This window comes from Amborella trichopoda, chromosome 6 (assembly GCF_054954075.1).
Source record: "Amborella trichopoda isolate Santa Cruz 75 chromosome 6, AtrichopodaSantaCruz75HAP2 v2.0, whole genome shotgun sequence".
Classification (NCBI taxonomy): Eukaryota; Viridiplantae; Streptophyta; class Magnoliopsida; order Amborellales; family Amborellaceae; genus Amborella; species Amborella trichopoda.
The window spans coordinates 17,344,821-17,371,398 of NC_142341.1; the positions used below are offsets into that span (position 1 = coordinate 17,344,821).

General features: G+C 39.6%; 1 long non-coding RNA gene across 1 annotated transcript in view; it reads right to left on the reverse strand.

Annotated features, from left to right (window-relative positions):
- Window positions 1-3,625: 3,625 nt before the first annotated feature.
- The window catches only part of LOC148781644 (uncharacterized), a 30,755-nt gene continuing 7,802 nt past the window's right edge, over window positions 3,626-26,578 (reverse strand). Inside the window, exon 2 of the long non-coding RNA XR_016057804.1 lies at window positions 3,626-3,986. This is a non-coding gene — a long non-coding RNA (uncharacterized LOC148781644). The remainder of the gene's footprint in view (window positions 3,987-26,578) is intronic.

The following is a 26,578-nucleotide window of genomic DNA, read 5'->3' on the forward strand; positions in this document are numbered from 1 at the left end:
AGCCAACTGACAAAAAAATACCCCTGAATGTTCCAAGCTAGTAGTTTAAAATTGCCAGGTAATGTAAATATCACCAATTGTTCGAGGTTAGCTACACAGAGCATTCTTTTATCGCATTGTAAACCATTGTTTCATGTTGCTTACTCTAAATAACGAGTAGCATTTGTCATTTTCTCAAGCCGTTCAAGTGGGACTAAATAACCCAAATAACCAATAAACCAAACTTGAGCAGAGCTCTTAATGGAGTCGTACCCCTATCGTCGCTTTGATTTAGTCGATCCTCAAACTATGCCGGTCAATCAGCAAAGGCAGAGGAAGCTAAAACCGCCCAATTTACATTGTACCTTGGTTTAGTTAAGTAGGCAACCTACTCATGAATTGACCAAGTAGATCAATCCGGAACCCCAATATCCGCGGTGTGTTGGATTGAGGTATCTATTTTGTAGAACACCTATTGGGGCATAAAAACCGTATGGGAGGAATCCAAATTGTAACCCACATAGCAAGCTACTACCTCTGGGACGTATATGCAACAGTAGAAAAGCGTGTTGCCATGATAAGGGGGGTGTTTCATAACTCTTTAGTTAGAGCTGAAGAGTTATAAAACCAATAACATAACTAAAACTAGTTATAGCTAATGGCTATTCTAAAGGGTAGGCAACTTTATTTGTTCAATGTCCTCCATCTTGAACGAGTGAAATTTGATATTCTTTATTATAATTTTTAAAGAGGTACTTAAGTGAAATGAAACTTATAAAGCAATAATCCTATTGTTAAATAAGATAATTTAACACTTTAAATGACTTTGTGATGTAATTTGTTTTTTTAACTGATATTTTTCCTTTGAAACAAGTTCATCTAGAGCCTAGGCTCGAAATAATCAAATTAGAGCCCACATAAAAAAATTTCACTAGAAGAGGTTGTTTTGATGCCCAAATATCCTCAAATTGATCATCTCGATGTCAAAATGCATGGACACGAGAAAAATCTGGATGTCAAGTTTTGGAAATAGCGCATATTGTAACGTATTTTTGGATCATCAATTTTTAAGATCTGCTCGATATACACTATTTTTTAATATTTGAATTTTATAATTAAAGATGAAAATATGTTTTAATACTATCACAAAGTTTCAGTATTGAAACTACATTTCTCGACATTATTTGAAGGTGGGCTCTAATTTGATTATTCAAAGATTCTCTTTTCTTTTATCACATTTAGCTAAACCTTGTTAATGGTGACCCTTTGCCAATAAGTAGGGTTCTAATCCTGAAATTGAACCCTTGAATATTGGCAACCCACTGATTTAGTCACACTATAGGAGAATCTTATCACTGCAACAAACAAACTATAGGAGAATCTTATCACTGGAAGAAAAAAAATGGTGCATTTTTTCTTCTTTATTTTTCTTTTGACTTTTTAACGGTGGGAATGGAGGGTAAGATGTTATCTTTTGAGACTTCGCCCCCCAACCACCGATGCTCCACCCGTATTCCTGCTAAAGTATGGTGCGACCTCAATGTTGCCACCACAAATGGAGAAGTGGCAACAATTAATTTAGAGTGCATGGATATCGTATTTGTTCTTAGTTTTTTATTGATTTTTTAACAAACAAAGGTATCCCTTGTAATTCGCTCCTTAGAATGAGGTAGAAATTTCAAACGATGCTCGCCTAGTGTTATCCAGTACAAAGGCAGACCGGATTACATTTTGAAGCTAGGACTCCTAAGCTTGATGGAAGCAGTTTGGTGATTTTAAAAGTAGTTCAAGAAAAAATGATCCGGTTTTCTTAAGAGAAGCAATCAGGTTTGGGCTTGAATAGTTAGGAGTTGACGTTATTAACACTACATCTCAAGTTCGTTCGTGAGCACCTAATTATCCCCAAAAAAAAAAAAAAAAAAAAAAAAAAAAAAAAAAAAAAAAAAAAAAAAAAAAAAAGACAAAAAAAAAACGAGAAGAGAAAAGAAAAGAAGAAGACAATGAATACATCTAATTCTCATGAGCAAAAGGTATGTCTAGTTATCAGGTTCATCACCACCCAACGAATAGGTTGGATAGCGATGGTGGAATCATCTACAACATGCAAAGACTCCATTGGTGGTCCTGCCATCTTACATCACTACCTAAACTATTAGATTGGATGGTGTGAAACTCATGACTATATATCTCCCATGCTCGTGAGCACATCATGTGGAGCTCATCCCCTACTCAAAATCCAAGATGAGATGTCAGATAGCGAATTTCTGTTTGTTAGCGTGGATAATCGATACACAAATTAGAGTTATCCAACGCAATACCATAGCATGTTTTTGGAGACAAGCCACATGATAAATGTATGTTTTTCTTGCATTCAACTTGTAAGAGAAATTCCAATACAAGGTAGTTACATTATACAGCATTGTACAACATGTATGATATACAAAAAGCAAAAAAAGAATCATAATACAACGTGCATGATCCAGGAAAGGCCATCATCTCTAGTAAATAAAGGAAGGAAATAATACACAACTTCGGACTGCCTCTCAAACTCGTAATAGTCAAAAGCTAAATATTATGAGTTTAGAAACAAGGCTTGAGAAAGGAGAAGCACCATCGGAAGTCAACAAGTTATACGAAGATGAGATGTATTGAAGAGAGATTGTCTTGGCTAAATATTCATGTTGAATAAAATTACCATCTACTTAGTGCGCTTATGGAACTCCAGGTTTTTAGTAATATAAGTCGCAATTTTGTTATCGCAATTTTAAGGGAGTAGGTGCAGAAAGCTCCACACCAAAGTCAACTAATGACCATCGAAGCCAAGCAATCTCAGTCGTTGTCAGATCCATGGCATGATACTCAACTTCAACTGCGGACTGAGCAATATATTTTCGTTTCTTGCTCTTCCAATAAAGAAAGGAGCACCAAGAAAACTATAAAAAACTACAGTAGACTTACAGTTGGAAGTAGCCCTTGCAAAACCAGAGTCAGTGTAAACCCAAAGCTCAAGAGTGGAAGACAAAGAGAACAATAGAGCATGATCAAGTGTGTCTTAAATATAACGAATAGTAAGTGATATTGCTACCAGCAGACAAGATGAACAACACATGTAATGTCTGGCTAAGAGATGGTCAAATAAGTTAAGCTTCCAACAAGTTGTCTACAAAATATAGGATCCGAAAAGAGCTCACCATCTATAGAACAAAGTTTGGCATTCAACTCAGTAGGTGTTTCAACAAACTTTGTATTATTAGCTAGACGAACAAGAGAAACAATACCTTTGGCATACTTGAGTTAAAAGAGCAAATACCCGCGAGGAGAATAAGCAACTTCTAGGTCCAAAAACTATTTTAATCTCAAATCCTTCATCTCTAAAATCTGGCTAAGTTACTATTTAATTAAGTAAATGGTGCCCTCATCATCAACAAAAATAATCATATCATGAACATAGAGTAGGAAAATTGCACATCTTCTAAATGTAACTGAGACAAACATGGCATGGTCATGATGACTCTCTCCAAAATCTGTGAAAACAATAGATTATTTTTTTTAAACCAATCGCGATAAGATTGTTTAAGCCCATAGAGTGTTCATTATAGTCAACACTCTATTGTTATGATCAGAAATCCGAGGAGGTAACTTCATATGAACATTTTCAGAAAGATTATCATTAAGGCATGCATTTTTGACATCGAGTTGATATAGAGACCATTGGCAGACAACAACCATAGAAAGTAGGGTGAAAAATGTACTCATGTATGCAACAGGAGCAGAGCTTTCAACAAAATCACTCCCAAATTGTTGATTAAAACCTTTAGCTACGAGTCATGCCTTTTAGTGCTTGATGCTACCATCAGCATTAGTTGTTATTTTAAACACCCACAAGCATGAATGGCCCTTCGATTTTTAAGAAGAGGAACAAGATCCCAAGCATGCATTCTGTCAAGGGTATTCGATTCTTCTGTTGTGGCAGGTTGCAACTCAGTTTGTGTGGCAATCTTGTAACTCTGCGATGTAGAGTAAAAATGATAGAAATAAGAAAGATTTTATGCTTAAGTAAAAACATTTCATAATCAACAAAACGACCATGTAAGACAGACACAAGTACTGCGTCAAACAAAAGGCATTCTTACAGGAGAAGTAGGTACAACTTCCTAAAATGGTTCATCATAAATAGTTGGGTGTTTTACAACCATAAGAGGCATGTATGAGATTGTAGACACAAGAGAAACATCATTAGAAAAAAGGACAAGAAAAGAAGTGAAAGATGAGGCACTAGCAAGTGGATGGGAATGAAAAGAAATATACTCAAAAAATATCACACATCGAGATACTAAAAGTTTCATAGCCATAGGGTCATAACATCTATATCCCTTTTAGTGGCCAAGATAACCCAAGGAACAACATTTAACTACTTTAGCAAACTGTTTGTCCCGTTCAAATACTGGCAACAGAAGAGAGCATGTGCAGCCAAAGACACGAATAACAGAATGGTCTAAGGTTGAGTAAACAGTCGTTCAAAAAGGGAACAGCTAGGCATGATAGCAGAAGGTATAGTATTAATTAGATAAATAACTACGAGAACAACTTCTACCAAAAAATAATTTGGAACCAATGCTGACAAGATAAGAGCTCCTACAATTTCAAAGATATAGCGATTTTTTAGTTCAACAATGCCATTTTTTTCGAGAGTATATGGACAAGAATTTTTATGTTGAATATTTTTGTCAAAAAGAATTTTTGAAATGACCCACTAATATTCCCCTCACGAAAACCTAATTGTAAAGCTTTGATTTTGGTAGAAAATTGAATTTCAATGTAAGAATATAAATGGATAAATATGTCAGTATATCACTGTGGTTATTTGTAAAGAAAACCCAATTATATTTGGTATGATCATCAATAAAAGTGATATGATACAGTGATCCCCCCTTTGAGGCAAGAGAAGCTGGGCCCTATACATCAGTATGCACTACATGAAAGATTGGACGCTCCAAAAGTTGGATGCTTAAAAAGAGGGGTGTTTTAAGATATTTAAAACAAACCTGGACTCCAATTAATTTCTTTTCTAGATAACATCACATTTGGAGCCAAATTCACCCACATATTTCCATATGACAGAAATACATGGTTTTTTATATATGTATTATTGAGAACAAAATAATTCCAGGGGTTTAATCCTCTGTTACAATTTACATCGACCAAATAAAATAAATAAGGCCAACTACCCTTGATCCTAAGCTTGAGACCTATACATGTGTTTCTGGGAATGGAGCTATACAGACATATCTAGTCGCTCCGAAATGTGGATGTGTTAAGAAAGCATAATGTTTAGACAAATATTAGACTCCAGACAAAAAACCAGATGACATCACATTCAGGGCCAAATTCACCCATGTACTTCATATCAGAATCACAATCTTTATAATTATGCTGGGTACTGAGCAATTCCAGAGGTTTAATCCTCTATTATATTTTACATTGATTTGAAGAAATAAAATAAGTTGAAAACCTTTTATTCTGGCTTTGAAACCTATACATTCGTTTCTAAAGAAGAAACTACAGACATGTTAAAAGGAAAACATAACATCGATGGCATATCTGCCTATATACCTATAGATAAACTCAGGGACGTGTTATCCTACGAGTCTCAAATGAGTCGCAGGAAACAATTATTTCTCCCTTCATGTCTTGAATATCACTCTCTTCTGCTCTTGATTTTTACCGAGTTAAAACTTCTGAAGAACACTTTATCTCTACTAAACTGTGTCTATCAAAAAAGTGTGACCCCTCTTCAGCCGAGGAGTACCCTTTTTTATACTACTAAAGTATTGTTGTTCAAGGGATAACCATGTATTTCCCATCTTTCAATCTTCACCCTCCATCTTCATCTTGAGTTTATATACTCATTTGAATCACAGATCTTGCAGGGTACAATTCTTATCTTCAAAATGTTGTTTACCTCTTATGTTTATCTTTTCATGCTATTGATGTCATTGTTGGGTTGTTCTCGCATATACAATCACTGGCACTTATCTTTCGAATTTGAAATCTTTGAACCTCATGATCTCGCAAGAGTAGGATCAAGGATTCATTAATATCGTCATCATTGTCCATGGGCTACAACCACTTCCATTATTCAACTCAATCTATGCTAACCTTTTAAGGGTGATAAAGCAAGGTGTCAACAGTTCAACGGTGTTGACTCAACAAGAGAATTCCTTGTTCTAAAGAAACAATTCCCCTTTTGGGGTAACCGATTTTCCTTACAATCTGTAAAGCTTTTAAGGCTTCAACTGTCGGACAATGATGATGACGATGGGTTAAGCCATCTCTGGGCAACTTGAGACTGTTGTTGAGACTGAGATGGGTTAAGCCATCTCTGAGCAGCTTTAGACTGTCGTTGAGACTGGGATGGGTTAAGCCATCTCTGGGCAACTTTAGACAACCATTGAGATTGAGATGGGTTAAGCCATCTCTGGGCGGCTTGAAACTGTTGTTGAGACTGAGATGGGTTAAGTTATCTCTGGGCAGCTTGAGACTACCGTTGAGACTGAGATTGGTTAAGCCACTGGGCATCTTGTGACTACCATTGAGATTGAGATGGGTTAAGCCATCTCTGGGTTGAGACTGTTTCTTTGATAATCCTTAGTCTAATCTAAAAATCTATAGACTAAGCCATGCTCTGATTATAGTCAAATGGGCACACTTAAATGATATTAATAAGAACCATACTTTGTTCTTGGTGATCATCCATCGTATGCATTGCATGTCTTCAAGTGGTCTTCATTTGGACTAAGTAATTATCCTTTCCAAGGGTGAAATGTGGGTCATTCGCAACTCAATCTTTGTTAAATGTTGATTCAAATGTATCTGGCCTTGTTTATGATAAAATTACACCCAACAAAATAGCCCCGAAAGATTCACTCATGAGAGAACTTTGAAAGGTGTGTAGCGTTCAGCCAATCTCGAGTGAACTCCTTAACATTGTATGTTCTACACCCTCTTCATTAAGGTGGTAGATGTGCACCTTTTCCCAGCCATCTTAATTAAACGCGGGCACAGATAACTATCTCATCCGTCAACTTCTTCCCAGGGATCTATAAATCTATCGGCTACCATGGTGGTCAGTCCATCTTCCAAGCAGTTTCTGACTCTTCACCTTCTTGTTTTAAAAAATGTCTTCCATTGTTCCTCCCAGGCGTCTCTCCATCTCTCCAAACTCAGACCTTACTGCCACTATTCGTGGCAATGAGGGCGAGCGAGAGCGCACCACTAATACACCCTATGATTGTTGATCTGGTAGAGGGTGAACGAGAGTACCCCGCAACTTTCACTATTGTGGGCTTGGTCTCTTCTGAGGACGAGGCTACTACTTACAATATTGCCATGTCCCTTGAAAAGCGCCTAGAGGCTGGGATGATACTGGACCCGAAGTCTAGGGAGATCGCAAGCCTCAGAGAAATGGTGGTCCGTCTTCGCCGAGAGGTAGACCATCACTAAAATATGTCTGCCTTCTATTGGGGAGAGGTCGAACGAGTGAAGGACCTTTTGCCCTCTATAAGGCGGAAGCTAGCTAGGGTCAACAGGATGATACGTTTCGGGGAGTAATGCCTCAGGGCATAAGCAGATGGAGCTTCATCTTCTTTTTCCTTCTTTGTTTTCTTCTCTTTTTTCTTTTCTTTTTTTTATATGTAAGGGCTAAGTCCTACCTTTTGACATCAATGAAGCATTTTTTGTTTGAATTTGTACCTTATGTTGTGTAATCTCGCATTCTGCATCATTTCTGCATCTTCCAGATTTGCATATATTTTCGTATGCCGCTGGTTTATCTTCCTACCTTCTTGCCTATTCGATGCAAGATAAACTCGATTAAAAAAATCAAAATTTTTACCCTTTCTTTTCAAATAATGCCAAGGGCAATTGGGTAATACGATAATACGACAAAAGACTTTTCGCATTCCTCACAGAGTTTTTTGTTAAAAGGGTCATCAACCATTAGGACATTTGGTTTTCGAGATGACGAGGCCAAGCGTCATATCACTCTTTAAAACACCATCCCTTTGCATCATTTCATCTTCAACCTCTACTTTGGAAATCTTCTTCCTCAAGCAACCATTTCTTGTATCTTTCCTATTTCCTTTCCGGCAAATCTTATGCACTTTCTTTGACCTCTTATATCTTTCTCAAGGAGAGTTTTCTTCCTCAAGGAGTGCCTTCTGCATCTTCTTCGAGGAGAGCCTTCTGTATCTTCCTTCAACTTCTAGAGAGTACCTAGGCTTTGTTCTCTGATTTCTCGATGAGTTATTAGCTTATGATTCAAGCAATCTTTTGATCTTCTAATTATTCAAGGTGAGTCTTCCTTTTTTAGAGATTTTGCTTTTCACCCTTGTTTTCTTTATCTATCCTGCCTTAAACCTTGTTTTCCTAAGAACATGCTTATTTCGAAAGAAGATTCAATAACTTCAGGATTAATCCCCTTTCTTATTCGGGTTTGATGCTTCTAATATCTCTCTGGTTCTCAATACTTCCTAGAGAGATTTCACTGGACTCTATTCAACTATATTCGGTGTTCTTTCAAAGTCAGGCTAAACCTTCCTTAAGGTATTAGTATGAGACTCAAAGACTTCCATCGAGACCCCCCTTTTTTATTCATGGTGATAGACTCTGGTCCTAAGAATGAATGCTTAACGTATTTGGTCATCAGAGGATATATGTTTGTGATGCTTTTGATCTCATCTGCTTGTTGGTCTGATAGGATCATCAGTTGTCTTTTGGGTTCAAGAGATCAGACTTTGTCCTGAGCCATGAAGGCATCGGGCGTAGGTTTGAAAAGTCTTGAACCTCGTGTAAGATGAGTGAGAACCTTGATCTGAGCCATAAAGGCATTAACCGTAGGCTTGAAGCCTTGAGTAGGAACTTTTAATCTTTCGATCATATGACCTTTTTGCTATCCTCGTTTCTTCAGGCATCATGTGCTCCAAAGCGTAAAGTTCTGAGGAATTAGTCAAGGCATATCTTAACTGACGATGTATATAGACATGGGTTAAGCCAAGTCCAAATATTGTACCAGATTATATCATTCTTGGACTATAAGGCATATCAGGCCTTAACATGTATATCTTCAAGAATTTTCCTCAATATATCAACACATGGTGAGGTTACCCTTGTACTCCATCTATTAGAACCCCACATTTTAACTACCGGATTAAAAAAATCATCGCTCATAAGTTACCAAATTTATAAATAACTAACGACAGATGCTGAGAAATAAATCGTATCTAGTTCCTCCATATATCACATGTATATCAAACCCTAGAACTTGTCTCAAAATGAGATGACTTTGATTCTCATGCCAGCATTGAACTATGGGCCTCATACATTTATCGGCCGTAAGTTGGAACATTTAGGAACTAACTAACGAATCAAGATTCTTTAGGCATATCAAGATCTTGATCAGATCACATATTTCATATCACATGGGGCATATCTGAGCAGGTATTATCAAGAACCATACTTGTATCTCATCAACTGTGCATTAAAATAATCATCAAGTGTGCTTTATAGGGTTTGCTATATATTAGTATCAAGTGTTCGTAAGAACACACAGTCTCATATGTGACTAAGAGACATATCCACCTTTTCGAATCATATCTTCAAGGGATTTTCTCATCAAGTTTTCATATCCTTATTGAGCGTGCATTGAGATTACTACTCGTAGTTGTCTTAAATATATACTTAACTCAAGCTACATCATTTTAATTGTGATCGTCTTATTCTCCCATTGGGAGTTCATTAGAATGTATCTAGTCGTGCATGCGACTCAAAATACACCCAACAAAACCGTCTCGAGCATTGTGTGTGTAGGAGAATCCCCTAAGCATGTAATGATAAGTAATTTGGGTGACTTTGCCAACATCAATCTCTATCCTGTGTGTGTGTTTTAAATTCCTTCCAACATTCTTAGAACCTTGGGAATCCTCGTACTCATCAAAATGCGAATGACCGTTAAGCCTCTAATTTCCAATGCATCCAACGTTATTATTCCACTCTCCCAAGAGTTAAAGTCTTCGGATTCCTCTTAGGAGGGCTATAAATTCAATGGGAAAGGGGAGTCACTTCTCATACCTCACACCCTTAACCATGACATCTCCAAATTTCCCTCGCAACTTAGAGATTCGGCTTAACCCTGAACTCACTGCCACAATTAAGGGCAGTGCTGACCATGCTATCGACATCCCTCGCTCGGTTGTTGTTCACAGTGAGGGCAGCCGAAAGTGCTCTGCAACCTTTTGAGTTGTGGGTATTGCCTCTTCGAATGAAGAGACTGAAGAAGACGAGGCTATTGAGACGGTTCTAATGAAGGACCGCAAGTCTCAAGAGATAGCCCACCTTCGGGAATTGGTGGCCAGGATTCACCATGAGGTGGAACATCACCAAAACATGTCCAATTTCTATCGTGGAGAGGTCGAGCATGTGAAGGAGACCCTGGCCTTGGTGAAGAGGAAGATGGCTAGGATCATGAAGTTGATCTGTTTTAAGGAGTAGCACTCTGAATCGAGGCCGGCTGGAGCTATCTTATTTTCCTCCCTTTTCTTTTACTCATTTTCTTCCTTTTTCTTTTTCTTTTTGAACAAAAATTTAGGGCTTAGTCCCCAAAACATTTGTTAATAAAGGTCCTTTTTTTTGAAATAGAGTTTCTTCAATTTCACACTTGCATCTCATTTCAATTTTTTACACTCTACATCATCCTTGCATAATCAGATATATTCTCATCTCATACCTCAGTGGTTTGAGATTATCATCCCCTGTTCATTTAGGCGTAGGATAAACTCCCCATCTTTCCCAAGAATATCAAGGGTAACCAGATAAAAACACTAGGCTAAAAATGTCTTTTGCCTTTCAAGTGGGGACAATATGGTAAAACGACAAGGGATCATCATCATCCCACCATCATTTCATTGCAAACCGAGGTATAGGGCGCCCAAGCTTCACATTTTCTTCAAATGCCCCCTTTTCATCTTCTTCAGCTCCCCATTCTACATTCTTTCTCATCAGAAAACCTTTCGGTCTTCCCATTTCTTAACAGCCTCTGATATTCCGGTGATCCTTTTATCATTTTGGTAAACTTTTGAGGAAGCTTCATAGTTACCCTCTCCTGTTGCTTCCAAAGAAACTCCGATGACTTCTTTCAAGCCTCTGATCTTTTTTTGGTAGTATTTAGAGGATTCCAGCGAACCTACCATTTTGCAACTGGAAAGTTTGCAAAAAAAATCCTACTAATCCATCGATGTGCTCCTATGAATTTCCTCGACCAACATCTAGCACCCTCAGAGAGCATCCTTCTCAACTTCGTGCAAGCAAGGCCTAGAAATTTAGGGCTTTTCGACCTTCCTTCATCATTTCTCTCACTCTTAGGAGGAACCATACATATCTGGTAAGGGCTCTCTTCATATTTTCTCTTTTTAATGATGATTGATTTTCTGATTTTTCTTTTCCTTATACTCTGCTGCCATTCGGCATTTGCGCATATCCCAAACGTAACCCAGTTCCTAAGCCTATGCTCATGATGGGGAAAAGGTTGAGTGCTTTATGGCTAATCATGCCTTTTTGGTCTTGGTTGGTGCTCTGGGCTACTACCTCGACTCCGACTTTCTATCAATTATACGGTATTTTTGAGATTCAATTCTTCATGGGAAAGTTATGCCCAAATTCTAAAAATCCCTTATGTATTTTTTGAAATTTTGGTTTAGGTTCCTCGTCGAGCGTTGATTAGAAAATCAGAGGTTCAAGGCTGAACCCTCCTGATCTTTTAATCGATATCGGTTGGAGGTTACATGCCCCATGCATTGAATCTTATGGTGGATCGCATCCTCCATCATAAGACTATTGCTTTTCTATTTCCCGTTGGTTGATCCTCAAGCTTTGAGGTTCAAAGTAGGCTTGAGGTTTCAATCTTCTGCTTGGAAGGCATCAAGCGTTGGTTCAATCCTCAAGTGTTGTCAGCATATAGTCCGGGGTGGTCTTGGGCCCCGACCCCTAGTTTCAAACCACTAACTTATGAGCCTAGAAGGGTCTAAAAGACCGAGACTCTTGATTATTAAAGCATGGGTCTTTTACAGAGCTCAGACCTATAAGGATCGAACCTCGGCCTATGCCACAAGGGCACTAGTCATAGGTTAGGAACCTTAGGCCCTACTGTGAGAATTTTAAGTCTAAAAGATCAAAACTCTCGGTCTGAGCTGTCCCGTAGACTTGATATGAGACGTTCGATTCTAAAGGTCAAAACCACAGCCTGGCCCATGGAGGCATCGGCTATAGGTTAGAAACGATGGACTCTCATGAGATATTCAAGTCTAAGGATCAAACCTTGGCTTAAGCCATGAAGGCATCAGCTGTGGGTTAGGAACCATAGACTCATATCAGATATTCGAGTCTAAGGATCGAACCTTTAGCTTAAGCCACGAAGGCATCAGCTGTGGATTAGGAACCATAGATCAATATGACTCATTGGTCTAAGGGTCTATCCTTTAGCTTAAGCCAAGAAGGCATCGGTTGTAGGTAAGAAACCATAGACTAATATTTAAGGGTTTAACCTTTAGCTTAAGCCACGAAGACATTGACTGTAGGTTAGAAACCATAGACTGATGTGAGATATTTGAGTCTAAGGGTTTAACCTTTAGCTTAATCCACGAAGGCATCGACCATAGGTTGGAACTATGGACTATCATAAGATATTCGAGTCTAAGGGATTAACCTTTAGCTTAAGCCATGAAGGCATCGACAATAGGTTAGAAACCATAAACTGATATGAGGTATTGGTCTAAGGGGTTAACATTTAGCTTAAGCCATGAAGGCATCGGCTGTAGGTTAGAAAACCATAGACTAATATGAGGTATTGGTTTAAGGGTTTATCCTTTAGCTTAAGCCACGGAGGCATCAGCCAAAGGTTAGGCACCATAGACTGAGACTTTCGTGGTCAAAGAGTGTTATTTGACATCTGCCTCCCCTCCCTTTTCTTTTCAGACACCATGAGATCCAAGGCATTTCCAAAGGATGGGGAAACTGGCAAGTTAAGTGTACAGGTGTCGAGTTCCCTCTTCACGTCATGTATGCCAAGATGATGGTGATTATCATGCCAAACTACAATGGCCCGTATCGATCAATTTCTTAGTAGATTATGTGGAGTGCAGGGAGAACACTCATCGATCTCATTGCAGTTCGGCCTACCATTACTTCTTCATTTCGCTCACAAGAAAGCGGCTGGTTCAGGGTCTTTCCGCATCTTGGGCTAGGCAATTTATGGTCATGGGATCAATTGGCATGAATCTGAATTCAAATGTGAAGAAGAGAGTAGCATCATTCATTTTATACATGGACAAGATAGATGTGTGGCAACTTCAGAGAAACGCTTCTTACCATAAGGGTCTTTGGTGCCTGCGAATGCCTTGCGTATCCATATGGCAGGTGCAAGAATGTTGTCAGACATACTTGGAAATTTGGTGTGTTGAAACCAACTCCAACTTCGATCGAGGAGAAGTTGGGATGTCACTCTTAAACCTCCACTTCATTGGGGGAGAAATGGCCTTTCTCTCTTAGGAGATTGTTATGACGAGTTCACCTTAGAAAATGAGATCATTTTTTGGTATAACAATTACCCAGGCCTTCGAAAGCCAAAGTGCCTGAAGTGACTCTTTAAGGAGTTTATGAAACTAACAGCTTTTAGTAAGCATAAGGATCAGAATGTCCCCTTACAAATGTTGATAAACCACTTCTTTGATATGAGGAAAGCCAGGACAGAGCCGATCAATCCTATTTAGTGACACGCCTCCATGCCTTGTGAAGCTAGACGACACAGTTTATTTGACAGCCTATTCTATGTCACTTTGCATGCCCTGATTCGAGGGGGTATGTGATTGGGCCAAGAGGGGGATGATGTATTTATTGAGCATCCGAGGGGCTCTTCTTCCCCTTAGAATTGGGGATTAAAAATATTTTGAATTATATAGCCCCCATCAATTTGCTAAGCAGCATAGAATGGATCAGGGCTGTCCCGTGATCTAGAAGTTCACGAGACAATGCAACTGGTCTAACTCTTGTGTCAAAATAGCATGGGATAGTTGCACAGGCCTGGGTCAACAACATCAGGTTATCATCCCTTATTATAACAAGGAATTGTATAAAACTTACACTTACTACCTTTGGTATGACAATTGCCAGAGGGGTTTCCACATGAACTCTTTGGCTGAAATGCCATGGATGAGGCAGGAGAGGAAATAAGTCAAAAGTTGATGATATTCATGCCGAGTGGGCTACAAGGATACATTTCCCTGTTATCTGGAACATTGTTAGCATGGAACGCCCAGTAGGTTTTTTAGTTCAGGAAGGAATTTTGGCAGAGATCCAAGTATCTTTTTATCACTTCTTGGAGAAACTATTAAAAAGAGATTCGAGGGCTCAAAAAGCTCCTAAAGACCCCATTACCCGGGACCTTAATGAGATAGTAGGGCCTAAGGTAGATGATCCAGTTCATGTTCCCACTCCGACTGTGATTCCCTTGAAAGATTCAGCTACATCGGGCGGTGATTCATCCACAAGCCGCAAAACTGTTAAGAAGGGAACAAACACCCATTCCCCTTTACCTACAAAAGAGGCTCGGGCTTTGGAGGATACGAGTAAGAGCTTGAAAAAGAAAGGCAAGGGAGTGAAGGGCAGCACTCCAACTACAGCACTGGTTGCTACGAGATCATCAAAGAGACTAGGGAGTTCCCATTCTAAAGATGAAGCTCTCGAATCGTCAGAGGTTCAGGCTTCAAAGGCTAGCCCATTCAATGTTCCTTCCACGAGGGCTACAAGATGAACCAATGCAGAGGCAGCCACTCCTTCCACCGATTTCTAGCTAAAAACTACTGCCAAGAAGAAGAAATTTGCAGTGATTGTTGAGGTGGATACACCTTCCCCTCCAACCCCTACAACTACAACCCTTAGAAGTACAACTGCCGGGTGAAGAATCTTTTGCCTTCGAGGAGCATATGGAGGCAACTTTCACTCCTGATCATGAAGAGGACATGAGTGAGGCCCTGAGGGGTATTCTTGTTTCTCTTAGGTAAAATGAGGGCTCTTCTTCCTCAACTCCTCCTTTGGTGACTGATCTTGCACATGCTCCAGAAGTCGAGTTCGAAAGGCCAAAGGTAAGGTCCATGTTGTTGATGATGACCCTCCCGCCACCGAACCATTAGCTGTGGTGGCGATGACATTGGAAGGGTCTTCTTCTAGCTCGCTGATCACCCAAGCTGAGGTGAGTGCTAGCATTATTGTCTCACTACAGAATCTACCCTAGGGCACCTTTCTTAACCTGGCTCGTCGATCCAGGCCGATTGGCATAGACATGTTTATCTTGTCAGGTGTTCATATTGACAGTCCTTGTGCCACATTACTAGATTATCTTTTAGATATTGATTCATTTGTTTTTTCTAAGAACTCTCTCTATCCATGATCCAAATGAAGAACATGCACTTGTCATTGCTGAGAGCAAGATCATGCCCATCATTCTCCCTCCATCGGTCGAGTCCAAGACTCTCGCACCCTCTTTGCCAGTTAAAGAAGATGCACATGGGAAATTAAAATAGAGGGTTCGGAGACATAAGCCACAGGCTCCCTACCCCTGTCAACTGATGTTGGGTCTTTTAAAGTGGAGGCAACTGGCCTTGCCAATGCCTTAACCGTCCTCCCTACCATGCCTGAAGGTTTGGTGGAATTTATGATGAGAGACTCCTCGTCAGTTGGTGAACTCTAAAGGCAAATGGGTGGTGAGAGGAATCTTGCATATCCTGGGTTGTAGCCCCATAACCGGGCTATGGAATATTAGGGGTGAGGTTTCCCCAATGATAGAATTTATTGGGACCATGGGGGTCGATACTAAGATGCTTAATGGGATAATGGAGGGAATGATTCCAGGTGTGGACGCCATTGCCTCAGTCAAATATTCCATAACCCACATGTTCCCGACTATGATCACTGAAAGGGAACAAACCATTGCTGCGTGTGAGAGGGCAGTTTCGACAGCTTCAACAAACTTTGAGGTGGTCAAAGACAAACTAGAGAAGTTTCAAATTCATTTCTCTTGGTTATATGCCTGTAAGCGCATGGTGGTGGAGGAAATATCAAAGATGGAAGCTCTCATGGCATCAAAGAAGAGGGAGTTTTGTCGTCTGTTTACTTTCACGTACCATTTGAATGAGATGATTGATGTTGACTCTTTCGAGCTTGAACACCTCGTGTCACGTGAGATCGATGATTGAAAAAAATAGGAGGCACAACATGAGCTTACCCAGGCAAGGGCTCAATTGGAGGATGCCCAAAAGTTGGTGGAGGAGAAGAGCCATGAAATTGAAGAATTATAGCGGTGTTTCAAAGCCCTCTGAACCATGGAACTTTTCCTCTTTACAAAATGCTTTTATTTATTTCATAGATAGACTTTCTTTTATAGCTTTTTTCCTCCTCCTTGAACTTATGTATAAGGGAATTCCCCTTCTTACGATGAATCTATTTTCATGATTTGGTAATTACTTATCATGCTTTTAACTTCAAAGGAGTTTTCACAGGATTACATAAAACAGCAAACCACACAAATTGTATCAAAGCCTTCCATGCCTTTTGTAAAGAGAGTACAGGCGACTATCGCCTATGGTCCTAAGGCCCCAAAAGGATAATGTAGTTTAGAGTCATACATGAACGACTATATTTTAAGGCCTTCCTTACTCATTTTTAAAAAGGGTATGGGCGGCCCAATGTTCAGAGTCTTAAGACTCTGAGAGGGTACTGTAGTTTAAAGTCATACAGGAAGAACTATGTAAAAAACCTTCTTAACTCTTATAAAGAGGGTACTGTAGTTTAGAGTCATATAGGATGGACTATGTGAAAAGCCTTCCTAAATCTTATAAAAGAGTATTAGTGGCCTAATTCTCAGAGTCTTAAGTTCTCAAGAGGATACTGTAGTTTAGAGTCATATAGGATGGACTGTGTGAAAAGCCTTCCTAACTCTTATAAAAGAGTATTAGTGGCCTAATTCTCTGAGTCCTAAGTCCCCAAGAGGATACTGTAGTTTAGAGTCTTATAGGAGGGACTATGTAAAAAGCCTTTTTAACTCTTATAAAAAAGTATGGGTGGCCCAATGCTCTGAGTTCTGAGACCCCGAGAGGGTACTTTAGTTTAGAGTTATACAGAAGAGACTATGTAGTGGTGTTTTAGGTCATACATCGTGTACCTATTGGTTGAACTTTTAAAGTCATGTATCACAAACTGATAAATAGTTTAGAGTCATATAGATCACGGACTAAGGGTGAAGCTTTTTAAAGTCATGCATCAGGACTGTATCGGAAGTAATTTAAGGTCATACCAAAATAGACCATATCTTTGACATAGTTTATAGTCATACATAGGGACTGTATCGATGGTAGTTTAGGGTCATGCCAAATAGACCGATGAACAATTTAGAGTCATATGCCATGGACTAAAGGTGAAGCCTTTTAAATTCATACGTCAGGGCTATATCAATTGTAGTTTAAAGTAATGCCAGACAGACCATGTCTTGAAATAGTTTATAGTAATGTATCAGGACTATATCGATGGTAGTTTAAGGTCATGCCGAACAAACCATTTCATGAAACAGTTTATAGTCATGAGGCACGGACTTTCATATAACAGTCGTTTTCCATCATTAATATCCGGTGTTGATGATCTATAAAAAGACTTATTATTTTCTAAACACTTTAAAGTCTTGTTGCTGGGACTATGTGTAGGTAGTTTTAAAGTCGTGCATCGCAGACTATATAAACTTTCAATAATATCTCTTTAATATCTCCTATTAATTGGGGACATAGCATCCTCGCCTGTTTCAGTACATAAGAGATATGCTTCAGCAGAGTATGCCATCTTGACTATATAGGGCCCATACCATTTGGGTTGAAACTTCGATTGAGGTGCCCTTGTAGGTCATCGTACGGCCAAAACCTGGTCACTTAGTTTAAATTCGTAATCTTATCGTTTTGTCAAAGGCCATACTCATTCTTGCTTGATAAACTTCAAATTTTTGCTAGGCAATGAGTCGCTTTTCATCAAGGGCATGTAGTTTATTGTGTCAAGCTTAATACGTTCATCATCGGTTAGCCCATAATGGATTGCCACTCTTAAGGAGAGTATTTGAACTTTCAGAGGCATGATAGCCTCTTCCCCGTAGACCAGTGAATATGGGGTTGCTACGCTGGCATTCTTCCTTGTTGTTCGATATGCCTAGAGAGCCTCGAGGAGTCTCTCATGCTAATCAAGCTGGCTTTTCTTAACGGTCTTTTTAAACATATTGCAGAGGCTCTTAGTAAATGACTCAGCTTGCCCATTAGCTATGGGGTTGTACATAGATGAATACCTCCAACTGATATTGAATTGGGATGATCAATTAATAAATGTGATCATTCTTGAATGAAGATCTGTTATCTGATATTATTCTGTCTAGCACTCTGAATCGATAATGTGATGACGAACGAAGTCAGCCATGGTCTTGCCAATCACACTCCAAATGGGAACAACTTCGGCCTATTTTGAGAAACAATGTGGCTGCCTATATATAAAGATGGCTTCCTGTGGATGTTGGGGTAATGGGTCCCACGATGTCCATTCCCCACTGAGAGAAAGGTCAGGTCATGAGAGTCAGATGCAAAGGTTCCGATGACTGACGAATATAGTCTACACGTATTTGGCAAGCATGACATCTTTTGGTGTATTCAAACATTCCTTTGCCACATACCCCGACGTTCACCTCCTTCAAAGCTACATGCCCCTCCTCATACGAGAGACATCTTAATAACATTCCATCATATGACCTCCTGTAAAACTAGTCATCAAGAAAAGTGAATCTCGTGGCTCGCCTTTTGAAGGCTAGCCTATCTTTCCTGGTTTCAGGGATTTGGCCATGCACCAAATATTCCAAGAAATGTTGACACCAATCTGGTTGGGCTGCCCCCACAACAGTGACAATGCCTGCGGAGGTAGGTCCATCCACTAATATTCTTATAGCCCCTTGAGGATACGGGGGAAATTCCACCCACAAATCTCTTCATCCTCGGGATCGGCTCCTTCCATCATGGAGATGGTCTGCCATTCTTGTATGGGGACGTGAAGCAGGGTCCCAGGTTCAATGATCATGGCGGCCCCACACATCGGCTTGAATGTTCGATCCTCAAGGTATGCTAGCCAAAGTGACTTCATCCATCTTCCCAAGGAGGTATCTTGTGTTATTGTAATATGACTTGAGTTCATCGTTGCGGACCTCGTATATTCTTTTTAGTTGTCGGACTATTAGATGAGAATCACTAAAGATATTAAGGAATATTAAGTCCGTTTCAAGTGCCATATCCAAATCGATGATCAGTTCTTGGTACCCATCTTCATTGTTTGAGTATCTCTCGCTTAACGAGCAAGCATAAGGAAGGACCCCCCTATCAAGTGTTACAAATAATACGCCTGCACCGGCTCCTTTTACTTGAGAAGCACCGTCACAAAACATTTTCCATTGTGCAAGTTCGTTTGCGCGCATGACCCCCTCGTCGGGTAGGTCTTTATTCAAGGGTGACCCACCAGGTAGGGGATGAACAGCCATGAAATCCTCTAAGGCCTGATCTTTAATGGCTTTTTAGAGGACACAAGTAATATCAAACTCCATGAGGAGCAAGGCCCACTTGGCTAGACGTCCTGACAGAATGGGCCTTGTCATCAAATACTTAACTGGGTCTGCCCGGATATCAGCTCTGCAGGGTGTGCCAAAAGGTAATGCCGCAATTTTTGAACGGCAAATACCAGGGCTAAGCATATCTTCTCAATTGGAGAATAGTTTTATTCAGCCGACATCATAGTACAACTGAGATAGTATAGAACTACTTCCTTCCCTTCATGATGAGAGAAGAGGGCACCCGAAGAACCCTCAAGCACCGTCATGTATAAGATGAGCGGCTTGTCCGATATGATAGTTGTATGGACCGGCGGGCTTAACAAATAATCGTTGATTTCTTGGAAATCCCTTTGGCAAGACTCGTCTCATTCAAAAGGAATATCCTTTTTCATAAGCCAGGAAAATGGGTTGCATCGCTCTGAGAGGTTGGATATGAACCTCCGAATATAGGCTAGATGGCCCTAGCGAGACTTTTAACTCACGCAAGGTCCTTGAAAGTGGCATGTCTTGTGTGACTCGTATCTTCGTGGGGTCTATTTCAATTCTTCGATGTCTTACAATAAAACCTATGAATTTTTTGGATTTTACTCCGAATGCTCACGTTAATGGGTGCATCTTCAATTGGTGCTTTCTCAACCTTTCAAATACAGCCTCCAAGTCAGCAAGGTGAGTAGATCGATCCTTTGATTTGACAACCAGATCATTGACATAACATTCGAGTACATCATGGAGGATATCCTCAAATATGATTGTGATAGAGCATTGATAAGTGGCACTGACATTCTTTAAACCAAATGGCATGACTTTGTAGCAGTATATATCTTTTTTGTGATTTTGAAGGAAGTCAATTCTTCATCTTCAGAAGCCATCCTGATTTGGTTGTAACCAGAATATCAATCCATGAACAAGAAGGCCTCACAGGTTACCATTGAATTAATCATGATTTTGGTGAGCGGGAAAGGAAAATCATCCTTGGGGCAAGTCAAGTTGAGATTGCAAAAGTCAACTTAAACTCTTATATGCATGTTCTTTTTCTTTACCGGCACTATTTTAGCTAGCCACTTGCGGTATATCACCTCCCTGATAAACCCAACCTTCACCAACTTGTTAACCTCAGCCTTGATCTGATGAGCTACATCCGAGTGAAATTTTCTTTGAGGTTGCTTTACTGGCTTGATGATAAGATCGACAGTAAGCTTATGAGTAGCTACTGTGGGATCCAACCCAAGCATTTCGTGGTAGTTCCATGCAAACACATCCTGGTTAAGTTGAAGGAAATTGATATATTGCTTCCTCTCTTCTGAGTCTAAAAAAGAACTCAAAAAAGTGGGCTTATGATCTCCTTCTTCGCCCAATTCGATCTCAATCAGTTCGTCGACAGTGGCTTGACCTCCAACCTCCAATTGTCAAGGGGCAGGCTCTATCTCAACCTTGTCATATGAGTCTTAGTCCTCATGGCTGCTAATAGACACCATAGCACACTGGACCATCCACTTCCCCTTATGCATGCTCTTTGAGATGGATTCGTGGGTTATGGTGTACTCGAGTCCTAGAGTTTTAAACCTCCTACGGGACACTTTCAATTGCTTGGAAGGGTGTTATCATTCCCTTTCCATTATTCAAACCTTGGTTGGTGGACAGGTCATAGTTCATGCTTTCTATGATCTGATGAGTATGAGGGTTGTATAGCTTCCACTACGGCTTTGGAGCTTCATCTTTCAAGGGTAGGGCCTCATATTCTTCTTGTCGTCCCTTCTTAAATCTTGTTTTCAAGGGGGATTGACCATACCACTGCCAACATGCTATAATATGTCTGGCTCAACCATTATTAGTATGATGGTAGTAAGGGGTCAGGCTCCTACTTCAACATCTAAGCCCTCGAAATCCCTAATCAGGGCTTCTCTAATCTCATTATCTTTGTCAGAATCGCTCTCACTTTCCAACATCTTTACAGAGTAAGGATCCGAATTTTCGAGTTTGTAGAATCTGGCATCTACATAATAGGATTCCACCTCGGTAAATAGCCTTCGATCTGCATAGACCGTCATGTAGCTAAGGGCATCCCAACAGGATGCTATAGGAGGCCTCGGTTTCGAGGACCTAAAATGTGGCATATACCTCTACTTCTCCAGTTCTTAGCTTAAATTTGATACTTCCTATGGCTTGCTGAGTAGCGTGATTGAAGCCTTTTATTACCATTTATCCTTCTTGTAAGTTCTTGACATCCATCCCTATAGATCTCAATGTTCTTAGAGGGAGTAGGTTCACGACCGTTTCTCCATCTATCATTATCTGATTGACGTTGACACCATGTAGGGTTTTGGCCACCATCAAGGGGTTGCAAGTCCACATCATAGAAGGTGACTGGCATAGCATCAGCCAGAATTGCTGAGTCAAGTTCAACTTGATCGACTTCATCTTGGAACTCTTCCGGTGATGCAAGGGCTTATATAAGGGCTACTCAAAGCTCTTTGAAAAGCATAAGAGTGTCAAAGACGCTTATGGCGGCAGGTATCCTTCGTATATGAGATGCTATGCTATAGTCACCGGCTTTTCTGTCCACCGATTGTTTTGCATGGCCGGTGACATTGGAGGTTACGGTTCGTATCTCCACAGCAAGCATTACCTTCTTAAGCATGGCCTCCTTAGGTGGTTTGATTTTAGCAATTCTACTGCCAAATCTTAACTCCAACTGCATGGCCTAGGGACTAGGGTTGGTGGTCCTTCACTACCCAAATCATATTACAAAGCCACTTTTATAGGGGCATCACTCACCACCCCTTGTTCATGGAGGCCATGCATCATCAAAGGCCTTGGCATGAAATCGTTCAAGGTAGGGTGTGGTGGCAATGGATGTTGAGAATTTTTACCATATGAACCCCTCGTTCGTTTTCTACTTTGATTTGTGATGCCCTTAGGAAAAGAGGGAGAAGCCTATGTTTTGCGGCTATCTGTACTTCTAGCAGTGCTGCCTCCAACGTGTCTAGACCAACCAGTGTTTGCAAAATCGAACCAGATCGGTTAACTGGACATGGGCCTAGGATCGGTTAGAACTGGAACTGGGCTAACCGGATTGATTTTGTCTGGTAAGATTTTTATTTTTCAAATGGGTTAAAAAGCTCAAAAAAAAATTAATTAAAAATATAAAAAAACTCAGATTAAGTATATACTTATTACTACATTTTTCTTAAAAAAATTGAAACTTTTTATATCAATTAATATATGAATACTATAGAGACAATTTATAATTTGACATTAATTCAATTGAGGGAGTTATCCGGTGAGAGATCATATTATCTATCATAAAGAATCTTTTAATCCAACTAAGAAATTCAAACTTAATGCATTCATTTCAAGGTTTCATCAATATAAAATACGAAATCAATATACATGATATATTGTTTCCAAAGACATCATGATCATGGATGTCGTGCTATTAACATAATAACTTGTGAGATATGTCTCCACTCTATCTCCACTAATACAAGAATTAAAAACTATAAATCCGAGTTTCGCAATAAAAACAATGGAGAGTCCCAATGTAATGCATTTAAAAAGTCATTATTAAAAAAATCGAACAAAAAATACTGATTTTTGAAATAAATATTCATCTTTTATATTAAAAATAAAACCCATCATTTAAAAAAATCAAAGTCCGACCTTTTAGATGAAACTTGAAAAACCAACTTATAATGTACACAAACTTGAGTGTGTTATTTCAAACTTTAAAAATACTTTTTTACATAATTATTTTTTAGCAAAATAAAGTGGCAAAAAAATACTCCATCAACTAAAAAATCATATTATAAAAAATGCTAAATGAAAAATTACATGAAATTCATATCTGTGAACTCAATAGTAATAATCGAGCACAAAATCGAGCGGTTGGCGGATGTTTCTTCAGCTCAGTTAAGAAAAATTGAGTAGTTTCCCTAATCACTCAAAATCTAACACCAAATCTTGAATTTTCAATGAAACCATGACTTCAATCTTGTGACTAAATCCATGATCTACAAAAACCCCACATTTTAATTGATAAAAAACAAAAACGAAACGAAAATCTAGAGTATGGCGGATTTTTTCATCTCAGTTCTAAAAAACTGAGTCGATGCTCTAATCCCTCAAAATCAAGTTCCAAATCTTGGGTTTTCAATGAAATTAGGATTTCAATCTTGTAAATAACTCCATGATCTACAAAAGCCCTAGTTTTTATTGATAAAAACAAAAAAACGAATCAAAAATCTGGAGTATGGCGAATTTTTTCAACTCATTTCTAAAAAACAAAGTAGATGCCCTATTTATTCAAATTTGACTCCAAATCTAAAATTTTCAATGAAATTAGAACTAGAATCTACTTATTAACTCTATTATATACAAAAGGCATACATTTTGATTGAAAAAATCCAAAACAAGGCCACATTATGAACTATGGTGGATTTAAATAAATAAAAAATATGCAAAGAACACGAAAAAAAAAAACCCAAAAAATATCAAAATTCAGTGTGTTTTCAGTTAAAATCCTTCACCTTATACTACTAAATCAATAACTTAAGACAAATATTTACTGAAAAAGCCTTAAAAATGCTGAAAAAGAAGGAAAAAAACAGATCAAAAAATGATTCAATCAAAACTCATGATTTCTGCATAGTATAATGGGAATTGCTACATATAATGGTCCCGATTATATAACGGCCATTATTGCGGTGTTTGAGCATTTTTTCAACTAACCGGTCTGGTTAGCTAAAAAACCGACTGGTTAGATAGAAAATCAGTCGATTTGTACATATTCAGGCCGGTTTTGGTCCGGATTGTTTTTGGGGTATTTATTATACATATTAGAACCCTAAAACCGGTGTTAACTGGAGTCGAAACCCCAACGATTGATCTAATCGACCGGTTTTTCTAACACTGAGACCGACCCCTTTTAGAGCTTTGGTCTGCATCCACTTCTTTTCCTTACAGCTAACATAGGTGCTGAAGCCTTGTTCTGAAACTTCCTCCGTATTTGCCAAAGAGTTAAGGGTTCCTGAGTATTCTGAACATAGCTCAAAGATTTCCAGGTAAGGGCACCCTTCAACCTTTTCCAAAATAGGGACCCGTTGGACATGGTGCTTAGGGTGGACACCAGCCACAACTATATTCCCATTGTTTATTTTCTCTTATATCAGATCTTTCACATGCCAACAATCCTCCTACTTATGAGCACGAGAATCATGGTATCGACAATATGGAGGTCCCCTTGAGGAAGGCTTCCGTTTTTATGCTCTTTTCCTTTTCAAAAGAGTGACCAATCCCAGAATAATGAGATGGTTACATATGTATGGAACCATGGCTTTGTTGAATCCATAAGGCTCCTAATATAAGGAACCCTTTGCTGCCCCGAAGACTCGCATTTATTGGTTGCGAGAGATATTACGTTAACCGTTACAGTTTCTGGAGCTGGCGTCTCTTGCTCATCAGGTTTGAGCTTTCCCTCTTTGATAAGGTTCTCAATGGCATCTTTCAAAGGGAAGCAGTCATTTACCACATGTCCCAACATCTGGTGATACACACAGTAGTTGGGCTGATCTGTTTGGCCAACTTGGTCAGGATACCTCAGTGGAGGGAGTGTGATGTTTCCGACTGCCAAGAGGTTTTCTAATATCTCGGGGACTTGATCCTTGTCGAAAGAATACTTCCTCTCGAGGCGTTCGCGGAAGGTCCATTGCTTACCTCTTCCTCCTGTTCGTCCACGTCCTGATAATTATGGGGAGTTATAGCTCTTAAGAAGTGGATAATTCTGTCCCCTTCCTCCTTGAGAGACTACCAAGGTAGTCATAGAAGTCTTAGCATGGGTGGCCTTGGCCTTACCTTTATCAGGTTTTCTTCTAATGATCAAGTTTAGGGCCGAATCAAAAACTTTCCATGAGGTTCTCGAGGTTCACAAAACTGGAAACCAGGTCACTGAAAGTCCGAGGATTGGAGGTATGTAGGGGTATCGCCATCTCAAGCCTCATATTTTTAATTCACATGTGCACTTCTTGAGTCTCAGGGAGTGGGGTTGCTTGCCCCACCCTAAGATTTGAACACCGGGCGATGTATTGTAGCACGGGTTCATGTTCCTCTTGTCTTTAGTTAAGGAGTTCTGACAAATGAATCTCTCTTTTCGTGCTAAGAATGCCTCCTGCATTTGTTTCCATGTGAACATGGTCCTAGGAGGTAGACACGAGTACCAAGCGAAGGCCAGTCCTAGTAGCGATTGCATAAACTATCGCATCAGGAGGGGTCCATTATTGGTCGTGTCCGCACATACCGCCACAAAGTGGGTCAGATGTTGATGAGGGGAGCTTTGCTCATGAAACATAAAAAACTTGGGGTGTTGATATCCCAAAGGATAGGGCACCTCATCGATGTATGCGGGATACAGATTTTGATAAGTATCTACTGGTTGTATACTGGGTAGATACAATGATCGAAGGTTCTCCATCACCAGGTCACATACTGTTTCAGCGATCAAACCAATATTAGCAAGGTGTGGAGGCAAAATAGGCTTGCAAGTTGATCGATTTTCTATGATTGAGTTTGAGGATTGTTGCCGAGAAGGATCGCCTGAGGCAGCAGCTACTCGAGCTGTCCTTAGTGCCTCGAGTTCAACAGCCTACATCTGAAGTTCAGCTTCCCTTTTGGCTAACATAGCCCTTAAGTGTGCCATCTCCTCGGACTTGATTGGGTTATTTCCCCTCCAGCCACCATAGCATTTGCAATGAGTTGTTACTCAAATGGTCCAGTGGATTCACTATCTAAGACCGGCACATCAGATTTCAACAACTCAATGGGAAGTGTGGGACTATCCATGAGCACGGATGAATTGTTTTGTGCCTTAGTGATGATGCGGGT